The 27127-nt window shown below is 40.3% G+C and overlaps 1 protein-coding gene across 1 annotated transcript in view; it reads left to right on the plus strand.

The window, feature by feature from the left end:
- Positions 1-20773: 20773 nt before the first annotated feature.
- Positions 20774-27127, plus strand: part of LOC118395109 (cadherin-12-like) — a 33759-nt gene continuing 27405 nt past the window's right edge. The window contains exon 1 of the mRNA XM_035788894.2: positions 20774-21185. The gene's annotated coding sequence lies outside the window, so the exon portion shown is untranslated. The remainder of the gene's footprint in view (positions 21186-27127) is intronic.

Genomic DNA, 27127 nt, shown 5'->3' on the forward strand with positions numbered 1-27127 from the left:
TTAGGTGACAAGCAACATTTCTTCAGCCTCCTGAGGTTGAAGAGTTGCAGTTGTGCCTTCTTCACCACACTGTCTGTGTGGGTGGACCATTTCAGTTTGTCCGTGATGTGTACTCCAACTTTCCAGCTTCTCCACTGCTGTCCCATAGATGTGAATAGGGGGTGCTCTCTCTGCTGTTTCCTGAAGTCCACGATCATCTCTTTTGTTTTGTTGATGTTGAGTGAGAGGTTGTCTTCTTGATACCACACTCCGAGAGCCCTCACCTCTTCCCTATAGGCTGTCTCGTCGATGTTGGTAATTAAGCCTACTGCTGTTGAGTCGTCTGCAACTTGATGATTGAGTTGGAGGCATGCATGGCCACGCAGTCATGGATGAACAAGGAGTACAAGAGGGGGCTGAGAACGCACCCTTGTGGGGCCCCAGTGTTGAGGATCAGCGAAGTGGAGATGCTATTTCCTACCTTCACCCCCTGGGGACGGCCCGTCAGGAAGTCCAGGACCCAATTGCACAGGGCGGGGTTGAGACCATGGGCCTCAAGCTTAATGATGAGCTTGGAGGGTACTATGGTGTTGAATGCTGAGCTGTAGTCAACGAACAGCATTCTTACTTAGGTATTTCTCTTGTCCAGGTGGGATAGGGTAGTGTGCAGTGTGATGGTGATTGCATTGTCTGTGGACATATTGGGGGAAGAACACAAATTTAAGTGGGTCTAGGGTGACAGGTAAGTTGGAAGTGATATGATCCTTGACTAGTCTCTCAAAACACTTCATGATGACAGAAGTGAGTGCTACGGGGCAATTTATTCAGTCATTTATTGCAGTTACCTTTGCCTTCTTGGGTACAAGAACAATGGTGGCCACCTTGAAGCGTGTGGGGACAGCAGACTTGGATAGGGAGAGATTGAATATGTCCGTAAACACACCAGCCAGCTGTGTGAGACACTTCAATGGGTCAGTCACTGCCTTTGTGTTGGAGATGTTAGGCTTACTCAGGGCTTTTACTGAGAACAGACCTAAATGTGCATCCCAAATGACACCCTATTCACTGCATAGTGCACTACTTCTGACCAGGGCCCATATAGGGAATAGGGTGCCATTTGGGAAACAAGCCTAAGCTGAGCCACATTTATAATTAGTTGTGAGCATTGTAAATGTGCAGAGCTCTACGGACGATCCTAAGCTTCTCTCTGGGCCATGTGCCAGTGGATGGGAGGGGAGGGGAGGGAGGAAGTAGCTGGTTATCAAAATCTTTACTGTGGGATAATGTCATCCACAATACAATAAAATATCATGTTATTCGATAGCATGGTTTGACTTAATACAATACAACAAAGCTAATTTGGAGTGACATGCTGTAAAGTACTAGTAATTCTACAAGTACGATCATCATGAGTAATGCTATGAGTCTTTCTGAACTTTCACTGACACCCTACTGTAGCCCAATCCTCCTTAATGTAAACCACAGTATACAGCCATAATTCACATGAGTTACTATTCAGAAGAGAAATCTCATATTAGTCATTAAAGTATTACTGTTTTACAGTTATCAATGCAGACAGACAGACACAGACACGCACACCCTCTTAGTGCTATGTCACATGTATTGACAACACAGATACAGTAAATCATGTCTGTAGTTGGCTATTAGTCACACTTTGACTCATGACAGAAGAGATCATCAGCAAAACAATTTGCTTTACAATGAAACAGCCGTCTTTGTCTATCATTAGTCCTTGTTTTTAGGGGGGTTAATGGGAAATGAATGTGTAGGTCACAAAGCTTTCTAAGTGAAACACAGCATCAACATCCATATCAAACACATTAGATTGCAGTATTGATGGAGCAGAGGCAATCAACATCTATTTACATCTAACATGTAACACAAATGATCGATACACCATGGCCAGCAAGCACGTGCCTTCACTACAATGTCCATGCCATATTATCTACCAATCATAATATGAATTGAAAGCCATCTACTTTATTTCCTATCTTCAGCTTCACAAATGACCTACGGACATTCTGAAGGTTAAGTGTTGGTATCCATCTGCCAATTGCTTAAATTTTCTCTGATGACTAAGGCATTTATCTGATGCTAAATGTAATTATGGGAGTTGTTATATTAAAAAACACAGTGCAGTCAAAAACGTGATTTCCTGTGTTTTATGTACAGTATATTTCCACACCAAGAGCTTGGAATAATACTGTGAAATTGTGAAAATTATGATAATGCCCTGTTAGTGTAAGATCTGGTTGAAATGTCAGCCTGTTTTGGTGAGATGGAGTTTTGGCCTGCCTGGTGACATCACAAGGTGGTAAAAATAGAGTTCCAAACATCTCTGCCAATAACAGCTAGTTTTCCCCTCCCCACTCAGACTACTCCCAGACAGTACTACACTCTTAGAAAAAAGGGGTTCCCAAAGGGTTCTACTTGGAACAAAAAGGGTTCTTCAAATGGTTCTCGCATGGGGAAAGCCAAAGAACCTTTATTTGTTCTACATAGAGTGTAGCAAAATTCTTGCTTGAAAAAATGATCTTTGCTAAGAATCCATTTTTGTTTCATTTTTTTACCATTTTAATTGGAAACAGTCACAGTAAGGTACTCAATTGTTTCCCAGAAATGATTTGCTATTGAGATTTTAAAAAATGGCTGCATTGGACCTTTAAGAACCAGTGAGACCTCCAGGGAGACAGTCAATCTGCTTCAGTCCGTACTTTATGAGACTGTTCATAAAGAGGATACAGTGTGGATATTTCAGATGTTGCTAGTTGTGACTGCCATCCAGAACGAGAGATCAGGGATGGATGAATGGTGGGTAGCATGCAGGAAAGGTCTGGGGCTCCACCAAGTGGCACCACCAGCCCCTCACACACTGGCAAATCTTTGTCATTCAATCTACCTTAAAGTGGAGAGGTGCGTGTAGTTGGCTACGTTTAATGAACGCTGAAGAATCCGATGCATCTGTTATTATCGAAGTCTAATTTGTTTTAATGGGGTTCTTTACAGTGGTTCTAAAGTGGTTTTACACATTCAGATGCATTTGATTTAGGGTTACCTTCAATAAAGCCACATGGCGCCACCCAGAGGTTTAGAAATAAATGAGGTGTAACAGGCATGGTGAGCCATTCACAAACGAACACTAGGGCACAGACTAACATAGAAATAGGGATGTTACAAATACAGTATAAACCTCTCAAATTGGTTTTTCAGTGTGATTTTATTCACTGTACATATAGGGATTAAGTTCTGTCATGAAACTATACATACTAGGAAAACAACTACACACAATAAGTCTTTCCCGATTTAAATAGTTTGCATGCAGTGCATTGCATGAAGTATTAGATACTTTGCATTAAGTATTAAGTAAGCATTTCCTGATTCAGATATTTCTGTATCATTCAATCAGATATTTCAATATTGAATTCAACAGTTTGACAGTACTGGGAATGAGACCCTACAGGATAAGTAACCTACCTTTAACCATTTAAGCTTTCAATGTCAACTATCTATGTCATGAAAACTAATGTTAGGACAGTACCGTCAAGACTAATGGCAGTTCTGCACTCAACCGACAATCTGTCTGAGAGAATAATATGCTTTCAGTGATCATGTTAAAGGTTATCATCATGCCTCACTGAAGATATAAAACATGTCTCATCCTAGTGGGTCAGTATCATACAGTCAAGTGTCACAAGTCACACATTAGCCCAGCAGCAGTTTCTGCCTGGCAATTGGTTATTGCTCCATGCCTAAGGATGTGGTGACAATGTTCAGTGTCACTTTGTGCACGTGGAATATCTACAGTGCATTCGGATAGCATTCAGACCAATTGATATTTTCCAACTTTTTTTACCTTACAGTCTTACTCTAAAACGGATTAAGTAGTTTTTTCATTTCATGTCATTAATCGACACACTATACCCGATTGATAAAAATAGATATAACATTTACATAAGTACTCAGACCTTTTACTTAGTTCTTGTTGAAGCACCTTTGGCAACGATTACAGCCTCGACTCTTGGATATGACACTACAAGCTTGGCACACCTGTATTTGGGAAGTTTCCCCATTCTTCTCTGCAGATCCTCTCAAACTCTGCCAGGTTGGATGGGGAGCGTCGCTGCGCAGCTATTTTCAGGTCTCTCCAGAGATGTTAGATCGGGTTCAAGTTCGGGCTCTGGCTGGGCCACTCAAGGACATTCAGAGACTTGTCCCAAAGCCACTCCTGCGTTGTTTTGGCTGTGTGCTTAGGGTTGTTGTCCTGTTTGGAAGGTGAACCTTCGCCCAAGTCTGAGATCCTGAGCGTTCTGGAGCAAGTTTTCATCAAAGATCTCTCTGCACTTCGCTCCCTTCATCTTTCCCTCGATCCTGACTAGTCTCCCAGTCCATGCAGCTGAAAAACATCCCCACAGCATGATGCTGCTATCACCATGCTTCACCATAGCGATGGTGCCAGGTTCCTCCAAACGTGACGATTGGCATTCAGGCCAAAGGCCCGAAGAGTTCAATCTTGGTTTCATCAGGCCAGAGAATCTTGTTTCACATGGTCTGAGAGTCTTTAGGAGCCTTTTCAAGCAGGCTGTCATTTTTTAATTTATTTTTTATTTCACCTTTATTTAACCAGGTAGGCTTGTTGAGAACAAGTTCTCATTTGCAACTGCGACCTGGCCAAGATAAAGCATAGCAGTGTGAACAGACAACACAGAGTTACACATGGAGTAAACAATTAACAAGTCAATAACACAGTAGAAAAAAAAGAAAAAAAGAGAGTCTATATACATTGTGTGCAAAAGGCATGAGGAGGTAGGCGAATAATTAAAATTTTGCAGATTAACACTGGAGTGATAAATGATCAGATGGTCATGTACAGGTAGAGATATTGGTGTGCAAAAGAGCAGAAAAGTAAGTAAATATAAACAGTATGGGGATGAGGTAGGTAAAATTGGGTGGGCTATTTACCGATAGACTATGTACAGCTGCAGCGATCGGGTAGCTGCTCAGATAGCAGATGTTTGAAGTTGGTGAGGGAGATAAAAGTCTCCAACTTCAGCGATTTTTGCAATTCGTTCCAGTCACAGGCAGCAGAGAACTGGAACGAAAGCCCGCCAAATGAGGTGTTGGCTTTAGGGATGATCAGTGAGATACACCTGCTGTAGCGCGTGCTACGGTGGGTGTTTCCATCGTGACCAGTGAACTGAGATAAGGCATGGACTTACCTAGCATGGACTTGTAGTCATGTGCTTTTTACTGAGGAGTGGTTTCTGTCTGGCCACTCTACCATAACTGCCTGATTGGTGGAGTGCTGCAGAGATGTTTGTCCTTCTGGAAGTTTCTCCCATCTCCACAGAGGAACTATGGAGCTCTGTCAGAGTGACCATCAGGTTCTTGGTCATCTCCCTGACCAAGGCCCTTCTCCTCCGATTACTCAGTTTGGCTGGGCGGAAGTCTCTAGAAAGAGCCTTGGGAGTTCCAAATTTCTTCCATTTAAAAATGATGGAGGCCACTGTGTTCTTGGGGAACTTCAACGCTGCAAAAATGTTAGATCTGTTCTTCAACAGATCCTGCCTCAGAGCTCTACGGACAATTCCTTTGACCTCATGGCTTTATTTTTGCTCTGACATGCACTGTCAGCTATGGGACCTTACATAGAAAGGTGAGTGCCTTTCCCAAAATAATGTCCAATAAATTGAATTTACCACAGGTGGACTCCAATCAAGTTGTGGAAACATGTCAAGGATGATCAATGGAAACAGGATGCTCCTGAGCTCAATTTTGAGTCTCAGAGCAAAGGGTGTGAATACTTGTGTAAATAAGGTATTTCAGTTTTTTAAAATAAATTTGCAAAAATGTCTAAAAACCTGTTTTTGCTTTGTCATTATGGGGTATTGTGTGTAGATTGATGAGGAAAAGCATTAGTTTAATACATTTTAGAATAAGGCTGTAACATATCAAAGTGTGGAAAAAGTCCAGGTCTGAATACTTTCCGAGTCCACTGTATCTTTAAAGTCAATGCTCAGTCGCAACTCACTGGGCTGTTGAACACTTCAACCTGTTTCGTTGGCTTGTATTGAACCCTGTAACACATTTATAACAAATAAATGATTAACCTAATAGATAAATCCAGTGATAGATCATATGTTATATCTGCTCTGGCTTAGAAAGACAAGGGGGATAATTTATTCTGAACTCCCATGGACAGGTTTTTGGTGTATGGTGATATGTTATTGTAAATGGTGGCAGGTTTTTGTACATGGTGACATGTGAGGGACAACGGTAGTTTTCCTTATTTTATACTACCTCGACCAATTATTCGCTCATTCTGCCGAGCATATGAAAACCAGTACTCAGTAGTTAATTACCATAATATGCCTTTGCACTGTGTGGTGTGAATCCCCACCCATTAACTGTAGATGAGGGCCATTTGCAAATTATCCAGTGCGATTAATGTACTGCTCTATCCAAAGTAGCTGTATAACAACAGATGGCAGTGGAGGTCATGGAAGAACCATTAGTATGGATTCAGCAGGATGACAAAACGAGAGATAAATAGACTGTGTGCCTCTTCAAAGCTCTAAACACTGGCAGAACCACACAGCTGTCATCAAGGTCACAATCTGACTCTGACTGAGGTATTTCCACTATGTCTAGCAATATACAGCATAATACATGTTAAGTCAGAATATTTTAAGACAGTACTTTTTTCTATGTCACAAAAAAAAACATATGCCCATGTTATAAAATGGCATTATATTCATGCCTATTTGGTGAATCATACGTGAATTTCATAAGGGCTTGTGATTCGTGATCTGTGTAATAATACATAATGGTTGTCCATGCAGTTTGCATGCTGTATAGCTGTCAGAAATCATAATCTTCCTGAATTGGTAAATACAAGTTGAGTCGAGTCGAGCTGCATAGTGTTTTCTGAGTCTAGAACACAGAGAAAATACAGACTTCCTGTTTTAAAAATTACGTTTCTGTCCACACCTGCTCTTTCTGCCCCAGCTCTGTTAAATGTTGCAGAGAGAAAGAGAGAGAGAGAGAGAGAGAGAGAGAAGTAACAAGACTAACAGGAAAACTGTGTCCCCAATAGTTAGACTTCCTCTGCATCTAACACCTCAGGTGAGATGACATTCATATGAAACATACTTTTTATTATAATGAATTCAACTAGTTACTGTAATTTCAAGGAAGATGATGATGCTTACATTTTGAGATTGTAAACACTACATGACCGTTTGAAATTCAGATCCATCCTAATCATGAAGGGAACATGCAGAGTCGTAGGCAGAAATTACCATGTGCCTGGGCCTGAGTAAAAGTGACTGGGACAACATATTCCTCAAAGAAATACGGCAAAAATACCCAGACATCAGTGGTGTAGTAGTTGTTCATGGAGAAGTGTATATATTCTAATTTTGCCAATAAATTCCCAAAAGGCCTGCCTGGCAAATAAAAGGCACCCTTTGTGAAATGATTTTGTACAATTCAAAATCCATCATGATATCCAGAATTAATAGGCCTTGCGCTTATGGCTGATATGTTAGGCTAAGGGACTAGATAACCAGAGCAGCTCACAGATTACTGCACCTGTACATAGCCTATCTATAATTTAGCCCAAACAACTACCTCTTCCGCTACTGTATTTATTTATTTAGCTCCTTTGCACCCCATTATTTCTATCTCTACTTTGCACATTCTTCCACTGCAAATCAACCATTCCAGTGTTTTACTTGCTATATTGTATTTATTCGCCACCATGGCTTTTTTTTGCCTTTACCTCCCTTCTCACCTTAGTTGCTCACATTGTATGTAGACTTATCAGGAGTCAGAGAACAGAGCAGAGTGCGGAGCTGTCCGGATGCTGAAATCTTTTATCCAACTTTCGTGGGCTCAGCCAGCGCCGGCCAAGCCACATTACCTGCCTGTCGTGCTGAATAATATAGACCTATTATATGGTACCCATACTGCTAAATATTTCACATGATTTGTGTTTGTGTAGGCTACTTTTTGCATAGTATCTCTTTTGTACTACACAATTGATACAGTACAGCGTACAGTGGGGCAAAAAAAGTATTTAGTCAGCCACCAATTGTGCAAGTTCTCCCATTTAAAAAGATGAGAGAGGCCTGTAATTTTCATCATAGGTACACGTCAACGATGACAGACAAAATGAGAAGAAAAAAATCCAGAAAATCACATTGTAGGATAATTTAATGAATTTATTTGCAAATTATGGTGGAAAATAAGTATTTGGTCAATAACAATATTTTATCTCAATACTTTGTTATATACCCTTTGTTGTCAATGACAGAGGTCAAACATTTTCTTTAACTCTTCACAAGGTTTTTACACACTGTTGCTGGTATTTTGGCCCATTCCTCCATGCAGATCTCCTCTAGAGCAGTGATGTTTTGGGCAGTTGCTGGGCAACACGGACTTTCAACTCCCTCCAAAGATTTTCTATGGGGTTGAGATCTGGAGACTGGCTAGGCCACTCCAGGACCTTGAAATGCTTCTAACGAAGCCACTCCTTCGTTGCCCGGGCGGTGTGTTTGGGATCATTGTCATGCTGAAAGACCCAGCCACATTTCATCTTCAATGCCCTTGCTGATGGAAGGAGGTTTTCACTCAAAATCTCACAGTATATGGTCCCATTCATTCTTTCCTTTACGCGGATCAGTCGTCCTGGTCCCTTTGCAGAAAAACAGCCTCAAAGCATGATGTTTCCACCCCCATGCTCCAAAGCATGATGTTTCCGCCCCCATGCTTCACAGTAGGTATGGTGTTCTTTGGATGCAACTCAGTATTCTTTGTCCTCCAAACACGACGAGTTGAGTTTTTACCTAAAAGTTATATTTTGGTTTCATCTGACCATATGACATTCTCCCAATCTTCTCCTGGATCATCCAAATGCTCCCTTGCAAACTTCAGACAGGCCTGGACATGTACTGGCTTAAGCAGGGGGACACGTATGGCACTGCAGGATTTGAGTCCCTGGCGGCGTAGTGTGTTACTGATGGTAGGCTTTGTTACTTTGGTCCCAGCTCTCTGCAGGTCATTCACTAGATTCCCCTAAACCATGCTGCTTGCCTGTTGCAGGTTCAGTCTTCCCTAGCCTGGTGCAGGTCTACAATTTTGTTTCTGGTGTCCTTTGCCAGCTTTTTGGTCTTGGCCATAGTGGAGTTTGGAGTGTGACTGTTTGAGGTTGTGGACAGGTGTCTTTTATACTGATACCAAGTTCAAACAGGTGACATTAATACAGGTAATGAGTGAAGAACAGAGGAGCCTCTTAAAGAAGAAGTTACAGGTCCGTGAGAGCCAGAAATCTTGCTTGTTTGTAGGTGACCAAATACTTATTTTCCACCACAATTTGCAAATAAATTCATAAAAAATGTGTGATTTTCTCGATTTCTTTTCTCATTTTGTCTGTCATAGTTGAAGTGTACCTATGATGAAAATTACAGGCCTCTCTCATCTTTTTAAGTGGGAGAACATGCACAATTGGTGGCTGACTAAATACTTTTTTGCCCCACTATATAACTCCAAGTGAGTATATGCAATGCCCACTGACAAGAAGTGGGTATACAATGCCTTCAGAAAGTATTCACACCCCTTGACTTTTTCCACATTTTGTTGTTTAAGAGCCTGAATTTCAAATGGAATACATTTACATTTTGTCAATGGCCTACACACAATACCCCCTAACGTCAAAGTGGAATTATGTTTTTCACATTTTTTACAAATTAATAAAACATGTAAAGCTGAGATGTCTTTAGATATATTAAATATTCAACCCCTTTATTATGGCAAGCCTAAATAAGTTAGCTTACTGTTGCTAGCTAATTTGTCCTGGGATATAAACATTGGGTTGTTATTTTACCTGAAATGCACAAGGTCCTCCGACAATTAATCCACAGATTAAAGGCTAAACCTAGTTTGTTTCTAGTAATCTCTCCTCCTTCAGTCTTCTTCTTTTCTTCTTTGGACTTTATATGGCAGTTGTGTGGTGGAAGAATCAGAATTAGTTAGGTAACAAAGATAATTAAGATGTCTTATCTGCATAATATGCTTACATGATATGTTTGTTATTAAAATGTATCCCTTCGGACTCTGGTGTTGGCAGTTGCACTTCTTCCCTCAGCTGGGGCTCACCTGGGGCCCAAAGAGGGGAGAAGTCAGGCGTGTCTTCCACATGTCTATGGTGCTATGCAGAATATCAGAAAGAGAAGAGAACATTATCTTCATATGTGAATGTGTCTTTACCTATTCTAAACCATGTGAAGGGATGGCATGATTAATTGGGAACCACTTACTTGTCTCCCCAATGTCTGTGCGCTAGTCACTCCCTCGTTTGGAGAGATTATGTCTGACCAAATATGTGTGGGGTAGTGTCTGGAACCATTATATGTCATCTCTGATGTTGCACCTATCCTGGAGTAGTGTATGACCTAGAGGCTCACTCTCCTCAGTGAATCAATCAGCAGAGTTTATTCACGAGAGTACTGAATACGATACAGTTTACCACAGGTTATAAACTGAAATGACGTCATTAGTTTCAGCACCAACCCGTGCCATCTCCGTTCCAGTACAAAGGCTGTATCTCAAGCCTTCCCACATTCGTCTCCCTACCAATTTAATATAATTTACGAGCCAAGGTCTTCTCGTGTAGATAAGCATTCTAGCCAGTTTGAAGATATCGTTCATTCATTTCTACCAAGGAACAGACAGTCATTGTTCTAACTCTTGACCACATTCACACACATTATATTCAGTACTGGGATCAAGAAAGAAAACTCATACATATACAGCAACATAATAGTATTCTGATTAGTATACTGTATATACAGTAACATAATAGTATTCTAATTTGTACATATACAGTAACATAATAGTATTCTGATTAGTCAGTCCTGATTGAAATGTATACATAATTAGTCATCATTGATAAAAAGTCCCTTAACAAACACCTGTTGAATATGGCCGGTGTCAGTAAACATTGGCAAAAAAAGCCTAATTTTTTGCCAGCAGCACAGTTGCAGTCATCAATGCTCTGGATAACATAAAAACATCCTAACCAGCTCTGCTAGGATGAGTAAAATGGTCAGTGAACGGTCCTCTCACGTTAGCCAGTTATCTTGAGTTCTTGACTGTTGTTGTTATGACAGAACGCTTGGATCAACCCTTAAAGAAATGGGTGTGCCTAAAACTTAAGAGGGTGTGAACAATGGGCCTAAAGCTTAACCTCTTGCTCCTACCTGACACGCAGGCGTCCCATCTAGACATCTGGAAATGCAAATGCGCTACGCTAAATGCTAATAGTACTAGTTAAAACTCAAACGTTCATTAAAATACACATGCAGGGTATAGAATTAGAGCTACACTCGTTGTGAATCAGTCAGATTTTTAAAATGCTTTTCGGCGAAAGCATGAGAAGCTATTATCTGATAGCATGTAACACCCCAAAAGACCCGCAGGGGACGTAAACAAAATAATTAGCATAGTCGTCGCTACACAAACCGCACAAATAAAATATAAAACATTCATTACCTTTGACCATCTTCTTTGTTGGCACTCCTAGATGTCCCATAATCACTATTGGGTCTTTTTTTTAAATTAAATCGGTCCATATATAGCCTAGATATCGATCTATGAAGACTGTGTGATAAACTAAAAAAAATAGCGTCTTATAACATAACGTCATTTTTTTAAATGAAAAAAGTCGACGATAAACTTTCACAAAACACTTCGAAATACTTTTGTAATGCAACTTTAGGTATTAGTACACGTTAATAAGCAATCAAATTGATCACGAGGCGATGTATATTCTTTAGCTGTCCGTCTGGAAATAATGCCCGGGTAAATCTCAACCAAAATATCCGGTCTGAGACCTGAACAAATGGCTTGTCTCTTCTTCGTTTGACCAAGAAACAAAGCCTAGGCAAATGACAAGACTGTTGACATCGTGTGGAAGCTGTAGGTATTGCAACCTCAGCCCCATTTATTGTGGTTCGCCTTTATCAATGGGTTGAAGTGGCGGATGGATATATATTTCCATTTTCAGTGATCAGATTTTCCTGCGCTTTTCGATAAAACGCATGTTCTGTTATAGTCACAGCCGTGATTTAACCAGTTTTTTAGACGTCTGAGTGTTTTTTATCCACACATACTAATCATATGCATATACTATATTCCTGGCATGAGCAGCAGGGCGCTGAAATGTTGTGCGAGTTTTTCTCAAATGTTACAAGTTTATCAACTTTCAAAGCAGAATTACTTTCCCATCATTCCTCAAATGCATTGTATGATATACCATTTTGTAGCTCTGTGTCTCTTGTTTTATCCAATGTAAAAAACACAATTTCACATTTTGCAACGTAAGACGGAATCAAGGCGGTTTGGATATACATTTTTCAAAATCCCCAAAGTTGCCCTTATTAATGGCCTCTTCACTCGCCCTATGTCGATGTAGTGCTATGTCCTGTTTAGCGCACAGCATAACAATGTCCAGAACCTCTTTTTCATCACGAAGGTGCTTCCAATCCTTATATCTGTCTGTAACAAATGAGCCTTCCATAGTGGCCTCTAGGAAATGTCGACACATTTGACCGAAAACAGCGTCCCTTGTCAAACTGCATTCCAGCCAATAAAACTGTCCTTTCCACTTCCATGAGAAACACTGTGATTTTTCATTGATCACTTTAATTGGACACACTCACATTTTTGGTTGCGTGTGTGGATTGTCAACTGCAGACAAATCTGCAGGTAGATTTGTGATGACATGCTCACCGTAACAAGGTAGGGCTTGAAGATGGTGACTTAGCTGGGCTGTGGAAGTTGAAGCAGTAGCCATGCGAGCCTCCTCATTGGCTAATGACTAGACAGATTGAACTCTGGGGTCTTCATCCTCCATCCGTGGCTTTTGATAAAGCCCTTTGAACTTTGGTTTGCCAGAACTTGTGACTAGCTAGCTAGCACTATCTTGCATTAGCAAATAATTGCAGAGGGTCAAAAAATTTGCCCACTGTTAGCTAGCTGGTAGTCCTTGTGTGGGGAGGGTAGATGTACCATATGATTGCTGGGTCTAATCCTGAATGCTGATTGGTTAAAACCGCATTCCAGGCGGAGTCTATTCCACAAGTTACCACCAGCTAAATCTATAACGTTACAATGTCTTTTTCCTCTGTTCCATCTGACTGCGCAATCCACTGTCTCATCAGCCCAGCCAGGCACTTTATAAACCTGATCTCCACTCTAAAAAGGATCTAGACCTTATCTCACATTTCTTTTAGACTAACATGTAGTTTTCCACAGAGGAGATTTGTATAAACCTTGCTGTCTGTCTATATGATATTTGCAGCATTGTTTAAATATTCAAATTCGATCTCCAGCTGTCCCATAGTAATGAACGAAATCATGAATCAGCTGGCATCATTTGAAGAGATATATACAAATAAATGGCAATTGAAAAAAGCTCAAATGAAACAAAGTGCAGCTAATTTGCAGTCTTTCCAGCTTCAGTTTGAAGTGATTGTGTTAGCTTTGTTGTTGGCTAGCTCCCCTGAACAACAGTGTCCTGATGAGCGAGAACATTTTCTACGCCAGGCGAAATTGTGCCTCGTTGGCTCATTGTTATGGATGTATCCAAATAAATGTCACTAGAAAACAGCTTATACAAATGCAAATGTAGCTACTTTGCTGTTATCCTGGCTGCACTTTTTGACGTGACTGTAAGTTAGCCGTAGTTGGCTAGCTAGCAAGCAAGGGATAAGAACGTTGCCCGTCAGTATGGCAATGGAACATTTAGAACAAGTTACTGGGTCGCGTCCATAGATACAGAACAAAAAGACTGAACGACTGGGTCGCGTCTCTAGCATCTGAACCTATAGAACGAATGACCAGCTGGATTTGGTAGCAACCCTAGATTTGTGTTGGGACTATATCTTGTGGAAGATGAAATAGTATGAATAAATTCATAAAAATTATGTTTTTAATTAAAATACTGTATGTCAATCATTATTTAAATATGTTGATAACCCTTTGTATAAAAGTGATTATGCCCGAGAAGCCGGTGTTTGGAGGATATATTGGCACGTTTTGCCGGCCCTCGACTTGAATACAAAGTGTTAACCGGCTTCGGGGGCATTTACACTTAGATCCCTAGTACCTCCTACTGCATTTATCGCCATTTCTGATTATTCAGGAGACAATGCAAACAACAAACATGTATTTCTTTTTTTTGTTGAAAAATATATGTTAAGCCATCCTGATTGGGTGTCCGAGTGTTCAATCCTCTGGCCCTGCTGTGGCTTCAACTCTCGACCCATGTCCTAGTAATCCATGAACTGTAGTAACCCAACTCATTATAGTAAATTAATGACAGTAACAGGTTGACATGTGGTTGGTAGGAATACAGTAGAGTAGATCCCCTGAAAGCACTGCAGAGATCAACAGGGTTAACTGAAAGTCAATCCCCAAAGTTACAGCAGGCTTACTAAAGCAACACAACATTTTGAGATTATTCTAGGAATCAGGAGATATGGTTTTCCAGGTAATCCATTTGAACAGCTGAAAAACACTCACATATTTAACAAAATATATATATTTATAGCCTAAACTGTATATTTGTTCATCTGAAAAACCTGACGATAAGTGCACTATATAGTAGGAATGTGTAGGTCCATATGTTATACTAGCAAACCACCCTTACCGTGTGACAAATGACTGAAGCAGGAGGCAACTGTATCAACACAGCAGATACTATCTCATGGGAAAAGCCCTCTGGACCTTATTAAAGAATAGAAGTAATGTGTAAAGTAAAGTTAATTGGGTATTTGTCAGGAGAAAGCTTTGTTTTGTTCATTCCACTAAGAAAAAACTGTGGGCTTCATGGAGAAAAAAAACAATTACTCTATAGAGTAATTGTATAGTCAATTTTATTTCTGAATTACAACTAACTACAAAACAATTTACTCTAGTCTATTTTTATGTGAACAAGCGAAAAAGTTTATGATTTGACCAGCTCAAAACATTGAACACTGGCTGACTATTATAGTACTGTATACAATGTGAGATATTGTATTGGTTTATTGAGGGAGGCATATTGGGGGGGGGGGGACTAATGAGAAAATACTATAGTATACTATGGTATAAATACTGTAGTATTACTATATTTATATATAGATGCACAGTAAGAGCCTACAGGGAGTTTTAAACAAGTAATTCATGTGTACATTTTCAACTGAGAAACAAGCCCACTGAGATGTGAAACTAACCCTGACCTTGGTGGGTGTAGTGTCCATCATTATTTAATTACATGCGTAGCCTTTTTTTTACTCATGGGAATTTATGAATTCATCAATCAAATCTTACATTCTGAACGCACCACCTTCCCTTTGGAGGTAATAGAATTTGAGGAGTCCATACCAATCTCCAGAGAGGGAAAATAAGTGCAAATGCGTTTTACAACATAATTTTCTTTGTGCCTAAATATCCGCATGATGGAAGACAATCATGAGTCTTACCAGGAAGCTATAAGCTGGCCAGGGTGCAATGTTGCAGGAGCCTGATACGACACAATCCAGATACTGTAATGTTTATGCCCAAAAAGTATGTTCATTTCAATTTTGATGTCAACTGGATGGGAAAATAATGCTTTGCATGTGTAGGGAATCCGTCTAAGCCCTTAAGAATATGCATAAATACTCAACATATTTTAGCCGAACTTAAAGCTTATTTTAGCTAGGAGAAACAACAAGTTTACACATATTCCATGTAATTACGTTAGGGACGTTGCCGTCTGCATCGTTGAGCACATTAGGGCTTGATTTGTGTCCACCCTGTCATGGTAGATTAACCACCCTGTTAGAGAGGGTGCTACTCTACTTAGTCATTAACCTGTTCTGACTGACCTTGCCAGGGGCTAGACCCTCTGAGGTCTCACTCTCCTGTACAAGCTGAGGACATGCTTTGTTTATATGCAGCCCTTAGAAACCACTATCCAGTCTCTTATAAGGATGAATAAGAATGATAATATCACTGACTGCATTATACAGTATACTGTAGATTATATAGTGTTAACAATAACATAACAATCTATTTTAGTCCATTTCTGACCTGGTAATATTAAAGGTACTGTAGCAGATTAAATATTCTTTCTCCTGGGGGGAAAAGGATGAAAAAGGATGATTAATCATTAGATTGAAATATTGCAATATTATTTTCGGAAGGATAATCAAATCAGTTTGTAGCCTATTCTCTGAGACCTCATTACAGTCTGTGGAAGTGAGAGACAGGACAAATTAAATGTGTGTGGCTGACCATGATTTAATTTGATAGCCATTGCAGAATGCCTCTTAGTATCTGATATGTTGCCCTCATTTGTGGTCAGCCAGAGGCACAGGGACTATGAATAGAATAGCCTGTTGGTTCGAACACGGACAGACCTGTATGAATCTAAGCCTCTGCTCTATAATATCATGGAGAATCTAAAAAAGGATTCTGCCCTCTATTCTCCTCTCATATTTTCCTTTGGAATCTCGGAGGACATGTTCAGTACCTCCACACCTTTGAAGAACACAAGAGACCTTTCGGTTCTGTTTAAGTTTACAATGAAACGCTAGTGGAAGGATCCAATGAGACCAACATTCCAATCTATTCCAAGTGGTTGGGCAGAAACAATATCAGGAGGGGAGGTACTGAATGGCCTAGACTACGTGCCATCACTTCCCAATTAATACATGTAAAGCAGAGGAGGATGGTGGGAGGAGCTATAGGAAGAAGGGCTCATTGAAATGACTGGAATGGATTTAATGGAACGGAGTCAAACATGTGGTTTCCATACGTTTGATGTGTTTGACACCGTTCCACCGTTCCTCCCACCAGCCTCCTCTGGTGTAAAGTAAAGATTGTCATGGCAAAACCAAGGTATAAGAGAATATTGGGAACAGATTCAGCATTCTACTATTTCCATAATACTCAGAATTGCACTATATTCTATAGGCTACTGCCTGGTAAACAAGAGTGAAAGCTTTTACTGATCTGCCATCTTAGGTCAAGGGGAAGATGGAAAAACACATGGAGAAAAATCATAACAATGGGAACAGTTATTCTCCCAGGAAATACATAATAGTCACTTCCATATCCAGGAAATTCATAAAATCACACTCTGGAAGCTCCTACCCTACTGCATGTTGGGGATTTAGTCTCTTCACACGTCAGAAGAGCTGACAGACAATATGAGTTTAAAAACAGCCACATGGGCCAGTGCTCTCAGACCTCATTGTTTGTCAGAGACACGGCACATCGGCAACTGTACAATTCAATTCCCTTGTGATTTCATGAAACCTCATAGCATCTTTGCACAATTCCTTTGTATTGCATTGGATTATCTTCACTTTAGTGGCAGCCACCCCCCATCTGTCACAATGGCACGCAAATCCACAATTGGTACAGTAGGGGACATAAGCAGTTTAAATTTTTGTTGGGCCTCTAAGCTTCTGTATTTCCTTAAGGCAAAGCAGCAAATCCTTTATCAGGCATCTGGAGCTACTTTAACCTGTAATGAGATGCCTGTTTTATTTGTTCTGACTGCAAAGTGTAACACGGAAAAGGAAATAAATGATCTGCATTATATGGTCAAAGTGTGTGCTAGGGCTTATAAGCAGTACGGTAGCTTGTCACATCCCAAGGTGGGTGTGGGGAGTGTTCTGTAGCTACCTCAGTTTATCAGAACATATGATTCTTCCTTTTCAGAATGCATCAACAGTACACAGATTCTTCATTACAGGTTTTGGCAATGTAATTTAAAAATCTGCAAAAGTACAGCCACAACTACTCCCACAGGTTGCTTGCCAGACCTGTTATATCTACAGTATCTCTCCACTCTCTCTGATTATCCTGTTTACAGAATGCACACACACACACACACACACACACACACACACACACACACACACACACACACACACACACACACACACACACACACACACACACACACACACACACACACACACACACACACACACACACACACACACACACACACACACACACACACAGGGAGAGAGCACGACTCAGCCCACCATGTGTTAGGAGGATTAAATTGTGTTTCTCAGGGGGAACACCATGCCATCTGGACAGGGGTTGATCAGAGCAGGCAGGGGATTCACATTACTCCATGAACAACAATCAAATTAAGACCACGTTAGGAGAAAGGCAGAGGGTCAGACTCACAGAGAAACGCTATCATGCAATGTTATTATCAAAGTGTGTTACACACCACTACTACCAGTTGCAGTGGCTTAGTCTGTGGGGAGTTTTTAAAGGTCCAATGTAGCAGTTTTTATCAAATCATGTCTGGGAACAATTAAGTACCTTACTGTGACTGTTTCTAATTAAAATGGTCAAAGAGAAACAAAAATTGCTTCTTAGAAAATAGCCATTTCTGAAGTAAGAATTGTACTAGGACTGTCTGGCAGTGGTCAGCGTGGGAAGGGGGAAACTGAAAACTAGCTGTTATTGGCAGAAAGGTTTGGAACTCTCTTTCTTATTTATCTATTAACTCATTGACCGTCTGGTGATGTCACCAGGTAGGAAAAATCTCCATACCAACAAAACAGGCTGAAATTTCAGGCAGTATTTTCAAACAGCTCTTAGACAAAAATCCCAACCTCATAGTGTGGAAATAGTGTGGAAATAGTGTGGAAACAGACAGTGAGTCATGTGGCCGTGGCTTGCTGTATAAAGCAGGCAGAGGGGTATTGAGGCATTCAGTTACTGTTCTATTGACAGTTAGAATGGGCAAAAGTGAGCGGTGTATGAACGTCAGTGCCAGGCGTGCCTGATCCAGTATCTCAGAAACGGCTGCTCTCCTGGGCTTTTCACGCACGACAGTGTCAAGGGTTTACCGAGAATGGTGCGACAAACAAAAATCAACCAGTAAGCGGCAGTCCTGTGAGCGAAAAAAGCTCTTTGATGAGTGTGGTCAAAGGAGAATGGCAAGAGTTGTGCAAGCTAGCAGGCTGGCCACAAACAGACAAATAACAGTGCAGCACAACAGGGGTGTTCAGAACGGCATCTCGGAACGCACAAGTCGTTGATCCTTGTCACGGCAATTGCAGCAGATGACCACACCGGGTTCGACTCCTATGTGCTAAAAAAAGAAGAAGCAGCTCCAGTGGGCGTGCAATCACCAATACTGGGCAATTGAGGAGTGGGAAACATTGCCTGATCCGTCAAATCCGGGTCCCTGTTGCGTCATGCTGATAACAGAGTCAAGATTTGGCGTAAGCAGCATGAGTCCATGGACGCATCCTGCCTGGTACACGGTGGTGGCGGTGGTGTATTGGGGTGGGGAATGTTTTCAACGGATGTTTCCGACACCTTGTATAATCCATGCCCCAAAGAATTTGGGCTGTTCTGGAGGCAAAGGGGTATCTGACCCGGTATTAGATGGGTGTACCTAATAAACTATCCGGTGAGTGTATATATAAAAGACAGAAAAATTATGTTTTTGACTGCAGTGGGCCTGTAAATTGGCTTAATGATGGACAAGACCATGTATTCCACTACTACTTCTAAGAGAGCAGGGGCAAGTACACAGATACCATGCCACTGGGAGAGCTGAACAGACCCCTTACACCCTCTGACTACATCCCAAATGGCACCCTATTCCCTATATAGTGCACTGACTTTGACCAGAGTCATATGGGCCATGGTCAAAAGTACTGTGCTACATTGGGAATAGGGTGCCATTTGGGACACACACACCGTGTGATCTGGTGGTCGTGTGCTCTGTCTTAATTGCTTCCCAGGCATGTATGCTGTACTTTCGTTCCATTACTGTAGGAACTGAGGTAGGGTTTAAATCCCTCTTTTCTGTCAGCATCCTAACCCATAATCCACCCACATCACTCTCTCTCTCTAAACTGTAAACCATTTAAACTCTTGTTTGGGAGGCACAGTATTCAAACAAAACATGACATTTAGCCCCTTCAGTGCATTTACAGTGTTATACAGTTCATGTAATTTTTGTGCTTTATTGACCAATTCTATTTTCATGGAATTACTTTGTTAAATTGTTTTCATTACCCTGCTTGCATTTGTTTTTTACCTTAAACTCTGTTGGGTAATCTTTTATTTTATCTTTGTGGCTGCTTGTCATAGGCTACAGTGTGTGAGATGACATGCCTTGCTGAGCCGTTTAGAAATTAAACTATTTACAAACGAAAGCATTTTTTTCATTATCTCTTCCCTGATTTTGGAGAAAACAGCTCTCAGAGAACCAACCAACGAATGAGGGCCAGAGCTAGACAAGGAGGAAATGATGAGAGAAAAATGTGGAATCCAAAATAGGTCAGCCCATAATGAAGGACATCATACATCAAAAGCTATTTTAAAACATTGAGAACTGGAGCTTTTCTATTAAAAAAATTGATAAAGTGCATTCATATGAGAGTTTCTCTAATCTATCAATTTCTGAAGACTAGAATATGTAACATTTCATTTCTTAACGAGCCTGTAGCCCACTTTAGTCACACATGCACACACGCACACGCACACACATACACACACACCCCCTACATGACAGCGCCTCATCAACCCTTGTGTCAGTCATTGAGTCTTTACCATCAAAGTCTCATGGCTCTAGCAAGCTCCTCAAATTATGAACACAACAGAGCACATCACTGGCTGGCTCCAGCAGGGAGTGGGTTCCTCCCCTCTACTAATGCAGGAAACTAGAGGTGGGAGGACGATTCCAGACCAGCATGGGGACCTTAGAGGATCGAGACTCTCTGACACCCACTTCAACTATATTCACAACACACGGAACAGGAGCATATCAGAGTGCTGGGCTTGCAGCTTGGCTTGACGCTCTGTGCACTGCTGAGCACTCCTGAACACAATAGTACTACATACAGCTGATACTCAATTTCTCATTTTTCATCTCTCCTCCACACTCATCTGCTGCGAGATAGTGAGAAGAAAGAGTGAGAGAGAGAGAAATAGAGAGAGAAAGAGAGAGATAGAGAGAGAGTGTGTGTGTGTGTGTGTGTTTGAAGGGCTGTAAGTCTGAATGTGTTCTTTGCTCGCAAGGGAGTTGCATTGCTTTTGCCATCAGACATTTGGATTAATCTGGTTTTAAAGCGCACCAGTCGGAGAGCCTGGGAGAGACAGTCAAGGTATGTGTCACTGTTAGTGTCCTTAGTTGTTGTTTTTTTTTTTTTTTAGCATAATTTATTTTTATTAGGCAACAGAGAAATGGAGTAGTTATACCCACTGGGGTAGATGCTGAAGGTTGTTGTTTAGTTTAAGAGAGTTCCAATTAATTTCACTGTTTCATTAAAATAATAATTGAACTAAATATTTGATCTTTACAAAGATAAGATATATAAAGAAAAGATATGAAAGTAATTAAATAAGAAATGACCTGTACAGTAGCAAATCAATTCTGTCCATATCACTATAGGACAGACATACAGCCTACTAACTCTATCTAGCTCACATGGAGTGTGCCTACATGGATTCATTTAGAGATGTATTGCATTTGAAGGGAAAACATGCAGCAGGTCAGTCAATGGTATTGAGCTCAATGATCTGCAGTGGATGAAATTGATGCAAATGGTGCAGGTATTCAAATAGAGTGCACTGAATTCCATATTAAGCTGGTATTCTCTCTGTGTGCATTTAAATGGTAAACACAAATGCACATGTATGATATTAATTTGACCCATTTTGCTACAGCAGTAAAATGATCCAGCAGCAACAGGAAATGTAAACTCTATTTGGATTATAATTCATCCACATTTCTGTAAGGTTGATACATTTTTTTGAAAGCCTTTTTAAACCTCAAATACACAAAAAGTTTTACATATCCTGCATTGCAGGAATGTTCTCCTGCAACAGGGTGATCAAAATAGGATCCTTCATCTGTATATGCAAAGACAACTGCTTCAGTTTCTTTCTGTTCTCTGCTGTTTTTAGCGCAGATTGACGTTTATTGTCATGAGTCTTGTCTTGGAGGCAGAACTGAGCCATTTCCCCTTAGATAGGCCAACTGTAAAGTCAAAATTGGCAATATTATTAAAATTCATGAAAACAAAAATTTTCTTTTTGGTCTTAATTTAAGATTAGGGTTAGGAAATATATATTGTGTTAGCAGTGTGGTTACGGTTAGGGTTAAGGTTATGTTTAAAATCAGATTTTATGACTTTGTGGCTTGCCAGCTTGCGACCACTCTGCAGAGCTGACTCCAGAACAACATTCATGATGAAAAATGCCAACCTGAGTTTGTATCTTTTATCTTTACTTTATATTTATATTTATGTATTTATTAAGGATCCCCATTTGCTGCTGCCAAGGCAACATCTACTCTTCCTGGGGTCAAGCAACATTAAGATCACAGGAGGTTGGTGGAACCTTAATTGGGGAGGACGGGCTCGTGTTAATTGCTGGAGCGGAATAGGTGGAATGGTATCAAATACATCACATGGTTTCATGCCATTCCAATTGCAACGTTCCAGACATTATGAGCCGTCCTCCCCTCAGCAGCCGCCACTGATTAAGATGTATGAACACACTATATGCCCAAGCATTGGTTCTTGCCTTCACTGCATTAATAAAATATGAGAGTAGGATACAATAGACCCTGCTAGCATATTTAGTTCTTTGGAAGTTGTAGGAACATAAGTTTATGGTTTCCCATTAATTCTGGGAACAAAGTGATATGTTTCCTGACATGTAAAACTGAACATTTTTTAAATGTTCTGAGAATGGAAGTGAACATTTTCCCTGTTCTAGCAAACATATTTTTTTGTTACGTTGCAGGGAAGTTCTGAGGACGTTTTACTATGGTTCCCTGGATGTTTTCCAGGGAGGTTTTATTAACGTTCTGAGAACAGAAATAAACATTTTAACTGAATATTTCAATAATGCTAGCTTATTTGAACGGTTTTGAACTCCAAGCACAGACAGGACAATTCATTTGCTTACGCATTAAATCATGCAAACACATTTTTTTATTTATTTTTGCACGATATCGGTGAGATTTGAACGTATTCTTTTTTATTTTCTCCCCATGGGATTAGTCCACTGCGCCACCAGGATGGAGCTAGCATCCTATGTTTCTTTTACTCATACAAAGCTGCTAATATTCAAACAATCCCTAGTTCAAAGGAAACAAGCACTCATTAAGATCAGGTGTGGCCAATTAGTGGGCGAGACCAACACACCTGAACACAAGTAACAAGTTTTGTTGACGCTGAGAACAGAATGTGTATGTTTTTAAAGGAAAATCTTAAAATGTTCTTTGAACGTTACTAATGTTTCTTGTGGTTTTAGGGAACATTTTCTTAACGTTCTGTGAACATGACTTTAAATTGAACCATGAGGAAACCTGCAGAAACCAACATAAAGTTGGTTCAAGAACATTGTTTCATAACTTTCTCTGAACTATTTGAGAACATTCTCAATGTCAAACCAGTTGGAGAACGTTCCTAGAACATTATCAACATTGAAATTAAGTGTAACCATGTTTTAACTTTTAGGAAACGTTCTGTTAAAATAATTAAATACCAAGAAAATAATGTTTCTTTGTCAAGTTCCATAGATGGGCTGAGAATGTTCCAAAGCCAAGCAACTATCCTGCACCATTCCCAGAAATGTGTTAGAAGGTTGTATGCAAAATAATTATAGGACAACCACTCTCTCACCAAGCTCTAAGAAACATATGGTTCTCGGAACGTTATGTGTTAGCTGGGGAATATCTGACACTCCACTTTTCATAAAAAATATGTATTTATTTACTTTTTTGTAAAGGCCGGTTTTTAGCACAGACATCACCGACACATCACCGTGCATTTCTTTATGACTTGCCTCAGCTCTATGCATGCAGTATGTAATGGAGTTAATTGACTAACATATCCACACAAAATAAAGTTGGTCAAACCATAAAGATAATTGGCCATATTCTATAAAACATTGAACATTCAGCATAATCCCTAAATGATGAATGTACCATAAGGGCATCTCAGACCATCCCTTCATGTTTCTGGTGATGTTTGTGCCTTTGGCCATGACTTAAAGATATGATTATGCTCAGAGGTTACTGTACAGTACATATAAGCCTGAGGTTCATATGTTGGTGCACTACCAAAAACACTGTTCGTCTAGGCTATGCTGGTTCAGATTGGAATCTACATCATATGACAAACGGGCTCTTATGTAACACGATTGCAGTCAAGCAAAACCATTTCCTTTGTCTCGGAATATTGATGCACCAACAAAATGACATGAAATTGTGTTATACAGCACAAAGATGTCTCCTAGAAAAGAGCTAGAAAAGAGCTATTGTGAGTGATAGTTTAAGCTTTGTAATCGTCCCTTGTACGCCTGTCGTTGCAAACTTGTTCTTCGTTTTTATCTAAAAGTTTTAACACATCTCTCAATGTAGAGAAAGGATGCACATACAAAAACTACAAGTCTGTTATTGCTTACTGTAGTCTTTAACATGTATTAAATTCAATATAGTTCAGCCAGCACAAAAAATGTTGGCTTCTGCCTTTCTCAAGGGATGCTGTTGGATCTTTCAACACATCTCTCAACCAACAGTTCTGGAGACCTCAATCTAACTCAGCCTGACATTGTCTGGGAGTTTAAGGATAATTCTGTTGGATTAGGGGTGGCTTTCTGTTAAGTCACATGTTTGTGCAGTAAGGGGGTTGGTTGAGCCCTCGTTGGCCAGTATTAGTGCAGTGAAGGCTCCCGCAATACACAAACTAGTCTGTTCCCATAAGGCCTTCTGCTCTGAGGGCAGACACTACAGGACACATCTCACATTAACTGTAAAATAACACTGATGACTGATGATGGCCTGCTGATTAGGACAAAAAATAGTTTATAGGACACAACAATAAAAAAGTCATATGGATGCAGGTACTATATTCAACAAGGTCATCCAACACAGTTAAGAACAAATTCTTATTCACAATGACGGCCTACCGGGGATCAGTGGGGTAACTGCCATGTTCAGGGGCAGAACGACAGATTTTTACCTTGTCAGCTCAGGGATTCGATCCAGCAACCTTTTGGTTACTGGCACAATGCTCTAACCATTAGGATACATACCGCCCCAATTTTTTTTGTGGTCGTCATTCGGTGACCACTGAACTTAGGAAACTGGGATATGGAATAGTCGAGTGCGACACGACACAAGGACATTTTGTTCAATATTGGGATAAGAATGGCGGGGGTTTAGCCCTCAGAGTATACAGCAATGGATGCACAATAACCTGTCAACCAATGTAGCCTACCATCGCCTTTCAACAGACAACACAGGAAGAATGCATTCAGATTGGGAGCACAATGAAGGAGAGAAACTGTACTGTAAATTTGTATAAACCTGATGCTAAAAATAAACTGGTCTGTTGAAGCAGATTTGTAGGGGGAAGGATTGAAGTAAAGAGGGATGAGGGGTGGGATCAGTGAATGTGGGCCTATATAGTCCTTATCATTCAGTACTGTGCATGCAGACACTGCACTGTAAACAACTAACACTAGTGTATAATGTCTATGAGGGTGTCTATGAGGATTTTAATTTGAGCCAGTTTGCTACAGCAGGAAAATAATCCTGCAGCAGTAGGAATTGTGAATTATTATGTGGATTATAACTCATGTATACTTTTTTGCAGGGTGGTTGATACATGTTATGTTGGGGCAAATCAGGTCTGAGATTTTTAAGTGGAAATTACAAACTTTAGAACCCTTTTTGTATACACCACAAGTTTGCATTTCCTGCTGTGCAGGAAAATTCTCATCAACAAAGGAGTGATCAAATTAAGATCCAACATCTGTATGTAAGTGGAGAGGTGACAGGAATTCTACTTGATTATGCAATATGAAAATTGTTCTCTATTCTCTAGTATGCAGTTGTTGTTAGATATGCAGGAATGTCACATACTCCATGCAAAGTAAATTACAAATTCAAACCACTAACAGAGAACCTGAATCCTTGACATCTAGCTTTTGCACTGCGTCCTCCAGATCAATCGAAGTAAGCATATGCCGATTAAAACACCTGGCTTTCTGAGCAATCTTTTGAATTATTAAGACATGCGCAGATCAAATACACCGCTTAATCGGCGTTCCCTGTGGTGTATTTGATCTGGGCATGTGCCAGCACCAGCAGTGCAAGGCATCCTCTTATGCGCGAATGAAGTAAGTTCGGAAAAACTGACAGTATGCATCATCTTACAAAATGTTTTCACATACAAACTTTAAATGTCCGAAATCAGAATCAAATAGGTTTCACAAAAATAACATGGCCACTATGGTAGGACGTTTATTTTGATTGCTGGTTTTCTGAATTAACAAAAGTTCCATCAGGTAGCCTGATTTCAGACGAGTCCATGTAAACAAGATGAAAAGGGAAATCATTATTTTTGCGAAGCATTTAAACATTTTAAACACACTTTTATGTTAATCTGACTATGCACAATAATTGTATTCTTGTGTGTATGTAATCGTGCTTAGGGAGTCTCTTTCTTTTATCTGATCTACCTTTCCTCTGTGTGTGCGACTGTGTTTGATGTTTGCTCCTGCTCCACTAAATTCACATTGCCTGACTTGCAGAGTTAAATGCACTCCTGAGGACCAATTTGCTCATGTTTCGTTTTCACTGAATCATGATCCGTAAAATCCCTCCAGTAAGATACTGTCAAGCTTGACTAGACAAACATATAAAGTGTATTATGACCTCAATTATGAAATAAATTGGAGTAGACACAGCCTGAACAGATTTTGTTAAACAATGTTGATGAGTTGCTGATCGGGCAGTTATGAGATAGGACTGTTTGAAGTACTGCTGCTTATAACAATGTATTACAATGTATTACGTAGCCTCGTCCTAGGCTCTATTACCGCATAGACTGAGAGACAGGTTTGACAGAGAGAGTCGGTTGGTGGAGGAGATTACTTTCCATGTTGCCTTGTTACTACTTCAACTGCAGTGTAAAGTAAGACCATGTCACTCCTCTTTCCACCAGCAGACTAAGGTCAATGAGGACTAGTTGAGTGAGAAACCAAAGATCCTGGAGGAAAATCTAACAATGTCTCCACGACATCCCCC

The sequence above is a fragment of the Oncorhynchus keta genome, chromosome 15 (assembly GCF_023373465.1).
Source record: "Oncorhynchus keta strain PuntledgeMale-10-30-2019 chromosome 15, Oket_V2, whole genome shotgun sequence".
NCBI lineage: Eukaryota > Metazoa > Chordata > Actinopteri > Salmoniformes > Salmonidae > Oncorhynchus > Oncorhynchus keta.